The sequence below is a fragment of the Rattus rattus genome, chromosome 16 (genome assembly GCF_011064425.1).
Source record: "Rattus rattus isolate New Zealand chromosome 16, Rrattus_CSIRO_v1, whole genome shotgun sequence".
NCBI lineage: Eukaryota > Metazoa > Chordata > Mammalia > Rodentia > Muridae > Rattus > Rattus rattus.
The window spans coordinates 4,910,263-4,925,766 of NC_046169.1; the positions used below are offsets into that span (position 1 = coordinate 4,910,263).

General features: G+C 50.6%; 1 protein-coding gene across 1 annotated transcript in view; it reads left to right on the plus strand.

Moving 5' to 3' along the window:
- Nucleotides 1-14,161: 14,161 nt before the first annotated feature.
- Nucleotides 14,162-15,504, plus strand: part of Katnal1 (katanin catalytic subunit A1 like 1) — a 52,416-nt gene continuing 51,073 nt past the window's right edge. The window contains exon 1 of the mRNA XM_032886904.1: nt 14,162-14,820. The gene's annotated coding sequence lies outside the window, so the exon portion shown is untranslated. The remainder of the gene's footprint in view (nt 14,821-15,504) is intronic.

Sequence of the window (15,504 nt, forward strand, 5' to 3'; positions counted from 1 at the left end):
GAGCTGGGGACCGAACCCAGGGCCTTGCGCTTCCTTGGCAAGCGCTCTACCCCTGAGCTAAATCCCCAACCTCTTTTTTTTTTTTTTTTTTTTTTATTTACATTTCTTTTTTCGGAGCGGAGGACCGAACCCAGGGCTTTGCCTAGCAAGCGCTCTACCACTGAGCCAAATCCCCAACCCCTTTTATCTACATTTTAAATGTTATCCCCTTCCCTGGTTTCCCCTCCAGAAACCCGCTATCCCATCCCCACTTCCCCTGCTTCTTTGAGGGTTCTCCCTCACTCACACACCCACACCCTTCTACCTCCCTGCCCTGATATTCCCTACACAGGGGCATCGAGCCTTCATAGGACCAAGGGCCTCTCCTATAGATGCCAGACAATGTCGTCCTCTGTTACATATGTGGCTGGAGGCATGGGTCCCTCCCTATGTACTCTTTGGTCGGTGGTTTAGTCCCTGGAAGCTCTGGGGAGGGGGTCTGGCTGGTTGATATTGTTGTTCTTCCTATGGGGTTGCAAACCGGATGTTACTGAGCAACGAGAGACCACCTGAAAGTAAAAACCTCACCGTCAGACGCGGAATGTCTATAGCTGAGGCAGTGATGTGTATACGTCAGTGTGCCTACTAAATACTAATTTAACTATTATTAATTATATCATATGAAATTTAATAAAGCATCAGATGCCTAACAATTTGTTATTAAAATATTGTTAATAATAATTATTGAATATAGTAAAACCCAATGCTAAACTAAAAAGGAAACAAAGCCCTCCCACTAGAGGAAACTACTTAACCACGAGGGTAAGAGAGTGAGGAAGGGCGAAGGGCCCTACAGAAGGAAGACGCCATTAACACACGTGCGGGGTGGGGAGCCCTCATCTGTCAGTGATAACCTTCAGTGTAACCGGAAGAGCATTATGTACGTATGTCTATACGTTTACAAAAGAATTGTATCTGTTTGCAGCAATTAAAGTGAGTGTCCCAAATCCCTGCTGACCTGCGTGGGCGAATCTCAGAAGCACGTGACGCTGAAGGAAGCGGGGTTTAAATTGGGCGTACCGGTTGGGGATTTAGCTCAGAGGTAGAGTGCTTGCCTAGCAAGCCTAAGGCCCTGGGTTTGGTCCCCAGCTCCGAAAAAAAAATGTCCTTAAACTGGGCATACCGGTCTAACTTTTTTTTTCTTTTCTTTTCTTTCTTTTTTTTTTTTTCCGGAGCTGGGGACCGAACCCCGGGGCTTGCGCTTGTTAGGCAAGCGCTCTACCACTGAGCTAAATCCCCAAGCCCCCAGTCTAACTTTTAATCCCAGCACCCGGGAGGCTGGGTAGGTAGGTCTCTGAGTTTGGGGCAAGCCTAGTCTACATAGTGAGTCCTAGGTCAATCAGCGCTACACAGCGAGACTGGCTCAGTCCTTAGGTCACGGTGAGCGCTATTGATAGCCAAGTGACACAGGACGATCAACTTGAGCAAGGTGGGGTATGATAATAATTATGGTTATAAAATGATTATAAATCTAACTAGATAAGGCTTGACAGCGGGCAAAACACCATTATTGGATGTCTAGAATATAGCAAATATTGTGGCTGTAATATGCATGCCACTTTAAGCAGCTTGGGTCTGTGCTACCTAGGGAGAGGCTTGGTCAAGAGAGCTTCAATCCAACCTGGACTGCATAAGCCGTTTCTGCAGTAGATCTGCCAGTCGGTGCCTTAGCTGCAGCTAGTCAGTTCATTTTAGTGCCGTACATGGACAACCGCTCCCTGTGATTGGAGCAGAGACCGGACTGCGCTCAGGCTCTCCTTGCTACAGGACCCAGCTGCAGCCTTCCGAGCTTCTCGTAAATCCAACACTAAAGGGCACTGGGGTCTTGGGTCACACAGCTATGCATCCTGTCGTGCACGGATTTGACCTTGCTCAACAGCCTCTTGAGTGGTTAGGCCCTCATCCCGCAGGGAGCGTTTTTGAAAATCAAGTAAGCAAGGGGAGGTATGAAAATACACTAGAATCCTCAGAGCCCTCAAAACACCCACGGCGACTTTACATTTACACACACGGGTTGCTACAGCCGTTCCTCAGTAGCCCTTGGCGTGTTCCCAGACTATAATCCGCCCAAGAATTTTGCCGATGCGCTTGTCTCTGGCATCGTGTGTGGGGTGCCCTCCTGGCTTTCTTCCTTAGACTTGCACATCTTCTGGGCGCTTTTCAAAATCGTGATAAAGACCCAGAGGCCTGCACTACGTTGCCTGTGTAACAAAACCTTCACGCAGAAGCTAGGAATCCTAACGGATCAAGGACCCTGGCCACCATCCCATGACAAATGGGCTGGGAAGGTAACCGTGGGGGGAGTACTCAGTGTTTTTATAGGCAAATGGGCATCCGACAGCTCAGGGAGCACTAGAGGCACAAGCAAAGGCATGGAAAGAGCCCATCGCTCGCCCTAATTGCTCCTTCATAGAGCAGCACCAGGCTCAGTGACAGGGATGGGGCCACTGCTTACTCAGCTCTGTTATCCGTGAATGTTCTCCATGAGCCTCGGACTTCTTTACTGGTCACACCAGCTTGTTGCAAGGGCTTTGGCCTGGGCAAAGAATATATAGACATCCTTTCCAATTTCTTTCTTTCTTTTTTTTTGTTCTTTTTTTCGGAGCTGGGGACCGAACCCAGGGCCTTGCACTTCCTAGGCAAGCGCTCTACCACTGAGCTAAATCCCCAACCCCCCTTTCCAATTTCTTAATCGTTTCTGTGAGTCTATCCTATTGCCAAGGCTTCCTGTGTTGGCCGCCTACCCTCTTATGAGGAGTGGGGACCCCTACAGATTCTGCCTTCACGCGAGTCCAGGCTATGAATGTACCACTTGGGGTACCCCCCTGCAGCTTACTTGTTTCTGTGGTGGTAAAAATCTAAACAGTGTCTCCACTCTGGATAACTGGCCAGCCCCAGGGCAACTTTGACATTCTTTGTTGTTTTTTTTTTTTTTTTTCCGGCGCTGTGGACCGAACCCAGGGCCTTGCTCTTGCTAGGCAAGCGCTCTACCACTGAGCTAAATCCCCAACCCCAGCTTTGACATTCTTTATCTTTGAACGTTCTCTCTGTACACACAGCCACGCCATCCATGCTTCTGGGGCTCGCCAGGAATGAAGGCACTCTTGGCTTTCTTATTCAAACATTAAGGAGCCAACGACCCTGCGACCCAGCAGACACCTTTCTCCTACCCCACTGCCTTGTATGGCCCTCACCTGCAACTTGGCCATCCCTCCGGGCAAACCTTCCAGGGGTCAGGAACATGGAATTGGGCTTTTGGTTAGTTTTTCCCTTATGGGCTCTGACTCTGTTTCAATATTGCTACATCTGGTTCCCCGTGACCTGGATGGGTCCATCATTTCCCTTCCCCCTTTCCTGTCCTCTCTCTCACGCACTGGCACTTTACAGACCTCACTAACATGCCGGTCTAAAGATCAAGACCCAAGGCCTATGCAGAATTAGTTTCTGAACTCTCCTACTGACACAGCCCTGTCAGATCTGGTGAACTGAGGCATCAAGCACTGTCTTACTTATGATCAAGCACTGTCTTACTTATGACTCAGTTTCCCCCTCGGTAATACCTGTCGTCCTTCATCTGCTGTCCTCCGGTCAAAGGTGCCTCAACCAAGTATCCCTAACGGCTCACGAGAACTGGGCCATCAGAGCCAAGTTTTCCTCACGTTGCTTCATACGAAGCTTGCTCTATCTTGATGCGTTGGCCATATCCCCGCTTTCTCCCTTTCTAGGCCCTCAGAGCCATCTGGTTCAGCCCCATGCCTGCAACCTCACAAGTCAGACTGTGAGAGGCTCACACGTCTTTCCCGAGTCTGGGAGTTCAGGCGCTGAGTTTCTCCTGACGACTCCAGGGTCGGCCATTCATTATCAAGGCCCCCGTCTGCAAGCCGGGTCACGAACCTCCCCCTCATACTAAAGATCAGACCCAAGGGTTGCCTTCTGTCACCGTACAGCACTTGTCCCTCTTCACCGTCCAGTTACTCCCACAGGCTTCATGGTTCTGAGAGCCACGAGGGGCTTAGTCAGCACAAAGGTAATTTGTACTTCTACCTGTCCAACCCCGCTTCTTACAACTGGTAAGAAGCATCAGTTCGCTCCTCCTTTCTTTCTTCTTTTCCTGTCAATTCAAAGGCCGGAGGTCTCCACACCCGTTTTCCTGTGATTTCTCCTTTATGTGGGCAAATGTGCAGATGGCTGAGCCTCGGCTGCATGCACCGCGACCTACGAAGGCCACGCAATCGAGGTCACGGCCTGTTTATGATACTGTCCTGGGCCGGTTACTTCGGGGGATTGCAATACATTCTATAGCCAGTCAGTTGTTGTGAGAGGCATCCCCATACTCACACGGAGACCCCGTGCATGGAGGACCGTGCCACTCGACGCCTCCCCAGCACGCTCCATTAGGTGGGACAGCCTAAGTTGTCGACCTTACCAGTCACAGTAGAGACAATGCGATGTGCTATGGCGTGCGGGTCCAAACCACATGGGTGAGGACCACCCCTGCAGAGGCTGCGCCCTCCAATGGCTTAGCCTCAGTAGCACATCTTACCACCCACAGCAGGGATGAAGAAGAAACCCTTCCCAAACTCATCTGTTCCATCACTGCGTTCCATCACCAAGCGTCATATTACGTTTCCTAAAGGGACTTGAGAGAATGATCTTGTTCACCTGTAGGGTGGAGGGCTGTGAAAGGTACCCTGATTATGGTCAACATAGGTCTAATCCCTGGGGACCCTAAAAGGGACAGCAGGAACATTCCCAGTCTCTTAGGAGATCAAGTCCTTCGTAGTTACAGCCCCCCCCCCAAACTCCTGTAGAGAGGTTTGAGACAGATCAGTCTGGTAGGGCAACACCTCAAGCCCCTCCTCCACAGGTGAGGGCGTGACCACAGGTCACACAGGCTCAGAGTAGAAGCAGGACCACGCCCCCAAATATGTAGATGAGGCCTTCCCAAGCTCTCGGGCCAAACCGATAGGAAGTACCTGCTGTCAGACGCTGACCCATCCAAAAACTGTATTTAAGAATCGTGTTCAAGATTATAGGTGTGCAGGAATTACTCCATCGTCTGAGGGCTTCCATCATAAGAGCTCTAACACCGACACTTGAGGAAGAGATCTCCTGAAATCGCCACCAGAAACTGCCCTGCACCCTTCGCTGGCTAGTCAGTCTCCTGCTGGCTCAGCCCAGGCCTGGCAACCGAAGCGGCAGGGGCAGAAAGAAGCACCAGCAGCGGAGGCAGCAGAAGCAGTCGAACCTTCTTTGCCTGAGTTCTCTCCCCCTCACCCGAACCCGAGACCTAGGCAGGCCAGAGATCGCTGGGGAAAGCCCTCTGCTCACCAGCACCACATTCACCCCAGAACAGGGCACCAACAATAGACCAAGGAAATTATGCTAGGAGTCTAGTGTGGTGAACCAGCATTTAGCAGGAGCTACAGACAGGAGCCTGGGTGAAGGATGGCAGCCTACAGGGCTGTGAACAATTTAAGGGTGGCTGCTACTTAAGACTGTCCCGCCTGTCCTCAGAGAGGAGCAGGTCTCCTTGTGTGATGGCTTGCGAGACCTCCTCCCCTTCCACGGTGGAAGGTTAGTGGGTTCAATCTTGTGAGGCCTCTCACGGCTAATCAGCTGCTGTCTTAAGGCTCAGATGGCCAAGGAGAGACCACGTGGTGACACGCATGGCCTCTAGCCCTCTTCCCAACAGAGCTCCAATCCCTCTCTGAAGACTCAGGAGCCTGGCCTTCAGTGTTCACACTTCTAGCAACATCCTGGTCTTTTTCATCCCCACCAGAACAACCCTAGGCATTTCTTACAGGCTTTATTTAGCTCTCCATTCCAAATTCTAGTCCCAAAGGCTTACGAACCATGTGTCTCGTCGCAGCCAGTGGCCTGCTCATTTTCTCTATAGATGACTTCTTGCAGCCATAACAGAACATTTAACAAAAGCAGTCCTTAAAGGGGGGAGGGGGACTGAGGCTCACGGTTTATTTAGAGATAGTCCATGGTGTGGCGGAAGGCATGCGTCTGGAGAGTGGCTCCTGGCTGAGGCGCCTGGAGCTTGAGGTGGCTCAGTCACGTCTTGGAGGCTGACTGAGATGTAGCACTGTCTGGCTAGGGTGGGGGTGCGTGGGTGCGTGTGCATCGAGAGCCCTCTAGCCCCACAACACTAGCCCTCAGAAAGGGAAGTGTGGCCGGGAGGAGGGTGTGTGGAGGGATGGCTTTGTATCTATAATCCTGTATAATCTGTTCTACCATCTTCCCAAGACAGAGCAAGTGGCTGGGACCAAGCGTTCAGACATGCAGGTCCGTAACAGACGTTTCACATTCAATGCAGGACATGGTGCTTTGGGGGAAAAACAGATGAACGTGAGGTAGGTAAGTGGTGTTCAAACTTCACACCGCCAGTGCGGAGTTTTGGATATGAAATTTGAGGAGAGACTTGAGAAAGGAGTGAGGCATCCTGAACATAAGGAGAGAACCCCAAAGAGAAGGGAATAGTTAGTCATTTAGGAATAATTCACATGAGCCCACGTTTAGGATTTTGTATCATTTATGTACATACCCCACTAGACCCCAGATCCAGCAGACAAACTAGAAAGGGACTAGAATTTTCCTCTCAAACCTATCACTCCAAATTCTCGATAGCTGGAGGGCACCGGAGAAACGAGACGGCAGAGGATCTCAGGGTGGGATCAGAGAGGCTGCCTGGGTGGGGATCTTCTTGGGAGGGACAATGGCTGCTCAGCTGTGAGGATGCTTCTCTCCCATAAGATTGGAAATGGTCTGTGATGGGGGTTGGCTGGCAAAGCACCGCTGCCTGTGGATAGAAAACCCAATCTCAAGCCGCGTTGCTGACGTGTCGCCTACCCTCGGCCACACTTCAGTGGGTGTACTGACAGGGGACATGCTTCTCAGTTCAGTCTGTGTGTCCCAAACGAAGTAACAGCTGCCAACATTCGACAGAGTGATCCGTCCATTAACGTATTTGCTATCCACAGGGTACCAGAGGGCCGTTTCCAACAGAGGCACCATTGCTCCAGCCTTCCGAGTCACTGAGATATGGATCCCGTGAGTCCAAAGTTTAGTACCTGCCTTAGTTTCTATAGCTGTGAAGAGACACCATGACCACAACTCTTATAAAGGAACACGCTTAACTGGAGCTGGCTTACAGATCAGAGCTTTGGTCCATTTATCAGCAGGGTGTCACGAAAGTAGCTGGGCAGGGAGCTGAGAGCTCTGCAACTACACCTGCAGGCAGCAGGGAGAGAGCATCTGAAACCTCAAAGCCCACCCTCTGTGATGCACTTCCTCTAACAAAGCCACGCCCACTCCAACAAGGCCACGCCTCCAATAATGCCACTCTATACTAGTCTAGGAGGGCTATTTTCATTCAAACGTCCGTAGTACCCCTTTACCAGACTCAAATCCCGGGTTTCTGTACAAAGTTTTAAGCTTGTATAAACACAAAGTCACAAATAAGGAGGACCATCACGACCTGCTGCCAAGAAGTAATTTTTTTCTTTTAAGTTTTATTTTGTCACACCTAGGAAATATTTTAAATTCTTAACCTGGGAGGCTGTTCTTTTCCCGGGGAATGTGTGACTGAGTCTAGTCTCTACTGGCAGAAGAACAGGTGTGGTAAGTGTATGGCGTACAGCACCAGACTCCCTTTGAGTAGCGCAGTAACACAGGCGTGAGGAGTTGGGCTATGCATTCCTGTCTCGTCCAATCTTCTCATCTCCCCGCATGAAAAGATCAGCAGCACCGAGACAAGACCGGTACTTAAAGATCTCGTTGGCACTGTGGTGTGAGTGCAGAGGTCTGAGGACAACTTTCAGCAGCCAGCTCTCTCCTTCTACCTTGCTTTGAGGCAGGGTCTCACTTGTTTCTTCCACTGTGCTGAGCACTCAGCCTTCTGGTAGGTTTTCCCAGTTCCACCTCCGGGCTGGCTATGGGAGCACTAGGATTACAGATACGCCCCACCCCACCCGGCTCTTTGACATGGGCTCCAGGGCTCAACAAAGCACCTTTACCTGCTGAGCCAGCTCCTGGCCCTCCTGAACATTTGAAGTCTGCCTCCTGCACTGATCACCCCTTTCCTCTCTGGATCCCCGGCACTAACGGTTTTCTTCCTGTCTGCTCCTGGGAGAATTCAGTGTGAATGCTGAAACTGCCTGTGTGCGGGGCAGGTCAGCGTCAGAGTTAGCCCAGGTCTGGGGACAGCTGCAGGATCAGTCCTTAGCAGCAATCACACAGGCTGGACCACACCTGGGGTCCGACAGTGGCTTGACGGTCCTAGAACAGGGTTCCGTTTGTCATAGCCCGAAGTCTAGAGTGATTCCACATGCTAGTTCTGGTCCCTCGCGCCTATTCAAGACGAGTTCTTATTTTATTTCACAATGCTTGCTGGTAAGGGAGGGGCCAGAGGCGTCAGTGTAAGGCATTGAAGTACAGATGAGAACTTTCCAAAGGAACCTGTAGACAATAAACACAGAGGCAGCTGTGGCCTCCCAGTTTGCAGAACCAAGATAGGAAAGGAGGTTGGGGTTATCAGATAGGTTGGAGGGTGGGGCTGGGACAACAGGGCTGGAAGTTAGAAAGAGACCCTGCCTTTGACCAGATAGCTTGGGGCCACGGGTGGAGATGGACATCATGCTGCCGCCAGGAGACCTGGCATCGGGCTCTCAGGCCCTGCCAGTTGGTGGTGGGGATACACACCACTCCCCCTCCTCCAGCCTTGCACACACACACACACACACACACACACACACACACACACACACACACACCCCACACCACACACCACACACCACACCACACCACACCACACACCCACACCACACCACACACCCATACCACACCACACACCACACACCCACACCACACCACACACCCACACCACACCACACACCCACACACACACCACACACACACCCCACACCCCACACCACACACCCCCACCCACCCCCCCCCCCCACACACACACACACACACACCCACACACACACACACATACACACACCACACACACACACACCACACACACACACACACACATACCACACAACACACACACCACAAAAACAAACACCAAACAAACACACACCACCCACACAACCCCACAAAACACACAACACCCCACACCACACCACACAAACACACCACACACACCCACCAACCACACAAACACACACACCACACACACACCCCACACCACACACACACACACACACACACACACACACACACACACACACACACACACACACACACACACACACACCCACCCCTTGTAGGCAGACAGCAAAGGAGAAGCATGCTTTGCCCAGTTCCCGCTCTACCAGCACATTGGGAGGTTTGAAGAAAAAAACAGTAAAATGGCTCAGTAACTTCCAAAGTTACCTTAACTGTGAGAACTTGCTCTGGGCTTTAACCGGATTCTTCCCGCTTCAGTTGTCACAGCTGAAATATTAAAACACTGCAGCAGGAGCACACACTTAACCCCAGTGTTGGGGATGCCGAGGCAGGAGGACCCCAAGTTTGAGGCCAGCTACATGAGCTCCATCACGTGGATGACCTGTGACCTGTAAGTAGGCCAGGAACCAGAAAAACTGCTCTCTCTGGGGAAGACGCCAAGCCCAGCACTGAGTGTTTCTTCCCACTGCCGCCTCTCACAGAACCATGACTAGCCAGGGATGCCTCTGCTGAAGACACATGGGCGGCCATTTCCCCAAGCTCTAGGTGTCTTTATGTTAAGAGGTCGCAGGTGCCATTTATTCCCGTGTGTGCGTTCTTACCTATAGTCAACAAAAGTTCATAATGTTAAATGGGAAATTTCAGAGACAAACAAAAATAAATTTTTTTAATGGGGTCTCACTGTGTTCCTAGCTGTCCTGGAACTCAGTATGTGGGTCAGGCTGGCCTCAAACTCACAGAGATCTGCCTGCCTCTGCCATCTCAGCATTAAAGGTGTGGGCCACCAAGCCCCATATAATGTACAAGTTTTAGATAACTTTATTGTAGTATCATTAAACTATTTTTTTTTTTTTGGTTCTTTTTTTCGGAGCTGGGGACCGAACCCAGGGCCTTGCGCTTCCTAGGTAAGCGCTCTACCGCTGAGCTAAATCCCCAGCCCTTATTGTAGTATCATTATTCTAGTCTATTATTGTTGTTAATCTCTTATGATGGCTAATTTGTAAACTAAACCCAATCATAGTTTGTCTTGGGGGAAGAAAACCCAAGTATACATGATTCAGCACTATCCGCTGGTGGCCTTTGGACAAAATCTTTTACAAACAATGGGGACAACAATGTCCTATGTGGACGTACTAGAAGAAAAGTAAGGTACCATCTGTGAAAACACTGTGAGGCTTGAGAGATGGCTCAGTCGATAAAGCGTTTGCTGAGCAAGCTTGAAGACTCAAGTTTGAGGGTTCAGAACCCATAAGAAAAAAATCCATGCCTGGTGGTGAGCTTGTAATGCCAGCTCTAGGAGGCAGAGACAAGCAGATCTCTTGGGACATTGATGGTGGCCACACAGGTGAACTGAAGCAAAAGAACCCAGCCAGGATGCACAAGCCCTCCTTGGCATGTGTGACTCTGCTGCTTGTGTGTCAGGACCAGAGAGGGAAGTCTGAGCATCTGTTAGAGTTCGGAGGTGAAACCCTGGAGATGGGATAGGGTTGGAGATGTGACCTGTGAAACTGGTAGAGGATTTGGGGAATAATAAAATGGACAGATGGCAAGCTATGAAGGGAGCAGGGGTCATAGGTTACCACTATGGGTGATTAGCAACATCAAACTCGAGAGGCCAAGAAGACCAAGATCCCAAGAGAAACGTATGACTGCATCAGAGATGGTATGTCCACCTTACAATAGTGATAGGCTAATTAACTTTAATTTTCAATCTGGTTTTTGGGTTGGGTTTGTTTAGTGCTAACTATCACTTTAACAGTACAGAGCACGGTCGTTTGAATGAGAGTGGCCCCCATAGGCTCATATATCTCTGAATGCTTGGTCTTCAGTTGGTGGAACTGTTTGGGAAGGATTAGGAGGTGTGGCTTTGTTGGAGGATATGCATCACTGAGGATGGGCTTTGAGGAGGCTTTGAGGTCAAAGGTCCACAGTGTTCCTGGTTAGCTTTCTCTTTTTTCTTTTCTTTTTTTTTCCGGAGCTGGGGACTGAACCCAGGGCCTTGCGCTTGCTAGGCAAGCGCTCTACCGCTGAGCTAAATCCCCCTGGTTAGCTTTCTCTCTGTGTCTCTCTGTCTGTCTCTGTTCCTCTCTCTCTCTGCCTTGTGGTTGTTGTCTTAACACATAAGCTCTCAGCTACTGCTTGAGTGCCATGCCTGCTGCCACACTTCCAGTCACAATGGTTGAGGACTAACCCTTGGAAACTGTAAGCTAGCTCCCAGTTAAATGGTTTCTTTTATAAGTAACCTTGGTCATGGTGTTTCTTCACTGCAAGAGAACAGTAACTAAGACACAAAGTAGCCAGTGAAAATAAGAAAAGGTTTCTTGGTTCTTGCTCCTTCAAAGCTTTCTTTGTGAGCTTTGCCCCTTTTGAGAACTTCGTCTCCTTTGTGAGCCTTGCCCTTTGTGGTGGTGTTCCTGGCTATGCCTCAGTGACTCGTGGTCTTTGAGATCATTCACCCTAGCTCACATGAGCAGCTGTCTGCTGTCTTGCTGACACCCACTCTCAAATGGCTTGTCCTACTAAGCTGATTTTCTGGGATCCTGGCCCTCAAAACCAAGGCAGCTAGGCACCAGAACCTTGTCTAGAGTCTTTTTATGCCTGCAGATTGTACTACAACCCTGGCCACTGCTTTGCAGAAACCACGGATGATCACAGAGAAACTATAGGAGGGAGGGATGGATCAGGTGACCCTCATCCCTGCTACTAAAACATGTGTTCATCTGTGAGCAAATTCCTATCACTTTCTCTGGGAACGGAACGGAGAATCTGCATTCTCGTTATATATGCAGAGCCGGGCGACAGGGCCAAATTTTGCTTCTCTAAATGTGTCATTCTTGCTTTGGATTTTGTCCTGGACCTTATGAGTTAAATGCTGTTGTTTCGCTCTACAAGCTGGACATGCACAGAGTTCTGATTTTCTTTCTTTCTCTTTAGAACAGATCCTAGCTGTTTTCATTTGCTCTCCTATGTCTGTCAGAAAACCCACTCTCATAATAACTGAAGCCACTGTGAAGGTGGACCGACAGCTCATGGGCATGTGGACTAAATCACATAGAACATGGGGATGTACACTACAGCATGAAAATACTGGGTTCGTATGTGCATGTGTGTACAAGTGCATGTGGCAGCCAGAGGAGCCTTAAGTGCTGTTCAGGTGTTCTCACTGACCTGGAACTCACCAAATAGGTTAGGCTCTCCCTCTCCTCAACTGCCCCCCCCTCCCCGCGCCACTGGGATTATACAAATTGAGTTGCTGAATCTAGCTTTTTTACCCCATGGGCATTGAACTCAAGACCACATTGTGTTTTCAAAACAAGCATTTTAAGGACGGTGCCATCTCCGTGGCCCCTGCGTGTGGTGGTGATGGTGGGGCTACTGTAATGGCTGGCACTCGAGTTCCTTTGGGAAAGACCTTTTGTCTCTGTAGGAAAATACTCTGGTAACCAGGTTAGCAGCAGTATGTAGCAAAGAGAACTTGGGCTGGGAGATGGAAAATAGAGCATACAGAGAGGGAGAGGACGGGAGAGACAGCACTGCAGAAATACTGAGCAGCAAGCCGTGGCTCCTGCCAGAGAGACAGGAGTTGGTGGATGAGAATGCCACGCTGGGGGAGGGGACAAAGGACTTTTAAGAGGAAAGCTTTCTAATTCTAGGCGTGAGTGCGAGTGAGCATTTTTTTTAATTAATGTGCGAGTGAGCATTTTTTTTTTTAATTAAAAAACCCACCTTCTCCAGACCTTTAGAAAAAGGTGTGCTTTGCACACAAGCAAAGAAACGGGGTTGATTTCGGAGGGAGAGGGGAGGAGGCAGAGTAGCAGGGAAGATGTGAGGAAGTCTTGCATGCTCAGAGCAAGGACTCTGAGCTAGGGGTGACCCTGACTCGGTGTACCCCATGGGCAGTACAGTGTTAGAGAGGACTAGGGGAGGTGGGCACAAGGCTTGAACTTGCAAGATCTCTGTGATGGGGTGACTCTGATAACACAGCTTGCTTTTCCAACTTTCTTTTCTCTGCCCCCCCCCCTTTTGAGACAGTCTCACTCTCCCCCCAGGAGGGGGGCTGGGGACCGAACCCAGGGCCTTGTGCTTGCTAGGCAAGCGCTCTACCACTGAGCTAAATCCCCAACCCCGAGACAGTCTCACTTTATAGCCCAGGTTGACCTCCCGTGTTCTGAGATTACAAGTGTGAACCACTACCCCCGGATCCATCATAATTTACCTGTTCTTTTCTTCTACAGGGTCTGACACATCCCAAGCTGACCTTTATGCTTTATGTAACTCAGGTTGGTCCTGAATACTTAATCCTCCTGCTTGCATTCTCCTGAATGCTGGGTTACAGAGGTTTATGTGGTGCAGGGGCTTTAAACAAAGGAGTGACACCCTTAGTCCTAACCTAGTTTCTTTTCTTTCTTTTGTATTTTTGTTTGTTTTCAAAATAGGGTTTCTTTGTGTAACAAGCACTGGCTGTCCTGGACTCAATTTGTAGACCAGGCTGGCCTCTGCCTCCTGGGTGCCAGGATTAAAGGCACTAGACACTGTGCCCTGCCTGCCCTAATTTCTTAAGAGGTAATTATGAGAAAAGATTAAGGACAGTAATTCACTTCTTTTTTATTGATTTATTTTCCTAAGGCATTACATCCCTTTTGAGGTAAATTTATATACAATAAAATGTACAAACCATAACCGTTCTATTCCTTGAGTTCTGACAGTTACAGACACTTCCCTGACCTAAACCTTTTAAATCGGTACAGGACAACTGCCCACCTCGGCCAACCCACCTTCAACTGCTAGCCAAATATTTGGACTTTTATCACTACTGGATTTAACTAGTATCTGAAAGCTACTGTGTGGGCTGCCAGACTTCTATACCGTTTCATCATCATAAACGTTTCTCTCAGGAACACAGGGATATAGTAGCTCCATTTTGCAGGCTAAAACGTCAGAGCAGGTTAAGGTGCCTCGAGTCATCGGCTACTGACCAGTTAGCCAGGGCGCTGTGTTAGAAACTTAGGTCGTTAATCCCGGCCCACACTACACTGACGAACCTGGAGAGTGTGCAAACGTGTGCCTAAGTCACATTATAGCTTCGAATTCAATGGGTGGGGATCAGTGCCATTTACGAGTTCCAAAGAGTCCGGAATCTTCCTGTAGGCAGCGTGCACACGCCATCTTATGCAATGGCTCGGTCTCTACTCCCAAGAGGATGGCAGGAGGGGGCTGGCGAGCGGCCTTCAGTCCACAGAGCTGGCTCAGCAAGGGTCGCCTCCTTAGAAACAGCGCTCTGCCTCTGCACACGTCCCGCCCGGATGCGGCAGGTGCTGCACGCCCCACCTAGGGTCTTGGGTTCCTTCCTCATCGTGTCCGGTGAGGGCTCCGAGCTCGCCACACGCGTCCCTGCGCATCCTTCCCCACAGCCCCGCTTCCCAGCGCTGACTCAGCCCCACGCCCTCTCCGCAGCACTGCCGCAGCTGCCATGGCAACCGTGCGCCACCGCCTCTCCGCGCCGGCCACGAACTAACGGACTCCGGGCGGCGGCTAGCGGCGCCCCGCCTCGTCCCTCCCCGCTCCTTGACAGCCCTGACCTGCAAGATCTAAGTGGTGAGCCCGAGGGGCCGGGCGTGACTGGGAGAGCCGGGTTGCGGAGCCCCGGAGGGGAGCCTCTCTCCGCAATCCCTCGGCCACCAACACCAGGCCGCTCAGGGGTAGAAGCCGGAGCGCCCAGCGGACAGTAGCACCAGTCGCAGGGTATCATGGGCCTTGTAGTTCGGTGGCTCTTCAGGCTCGCCGGCTTGTTTGGATGATTCGGGCCGAGAACTACAAAGCCCAGGGGTCCGGAGCGCGGCGACAGACTGATTAATTGGGAGCTGCTCAGATGGTGTTAAAGTGGCTCTTTGTCTGCAGGGGGTTCCGGGGTAGTCGCTGAATTGGGCGGTGTGCATCGGGCGGGGATAGCGCAGGTGAACCTCAGTGCTGCGCTCCGGCCCCCGCAGCCGCCGCACTCGCGGCCCCGCCCCATCGCCACCGCGCGGGGCCTGGGCTTCTTAGGGTGCTGCCTCTCGGTGCAGAACCGTATGTATGGCGCAAGGTCGATGCGAGACCCGACAAAGCAGACCCGACAAAGCCGTCATTAAAAAGGCCTTTGCCTTCCCCCCCACCGTGAATTTCTAGGTATTTCTGCTTATTTTTCAAGTACCTCAGAGCTGTTGGCATATTAAAACCATTCAGTAGCGTGTGTTCAGAGGACAGTAATATTTAAAAGGACAAATGTGAAAGCTGATGAAA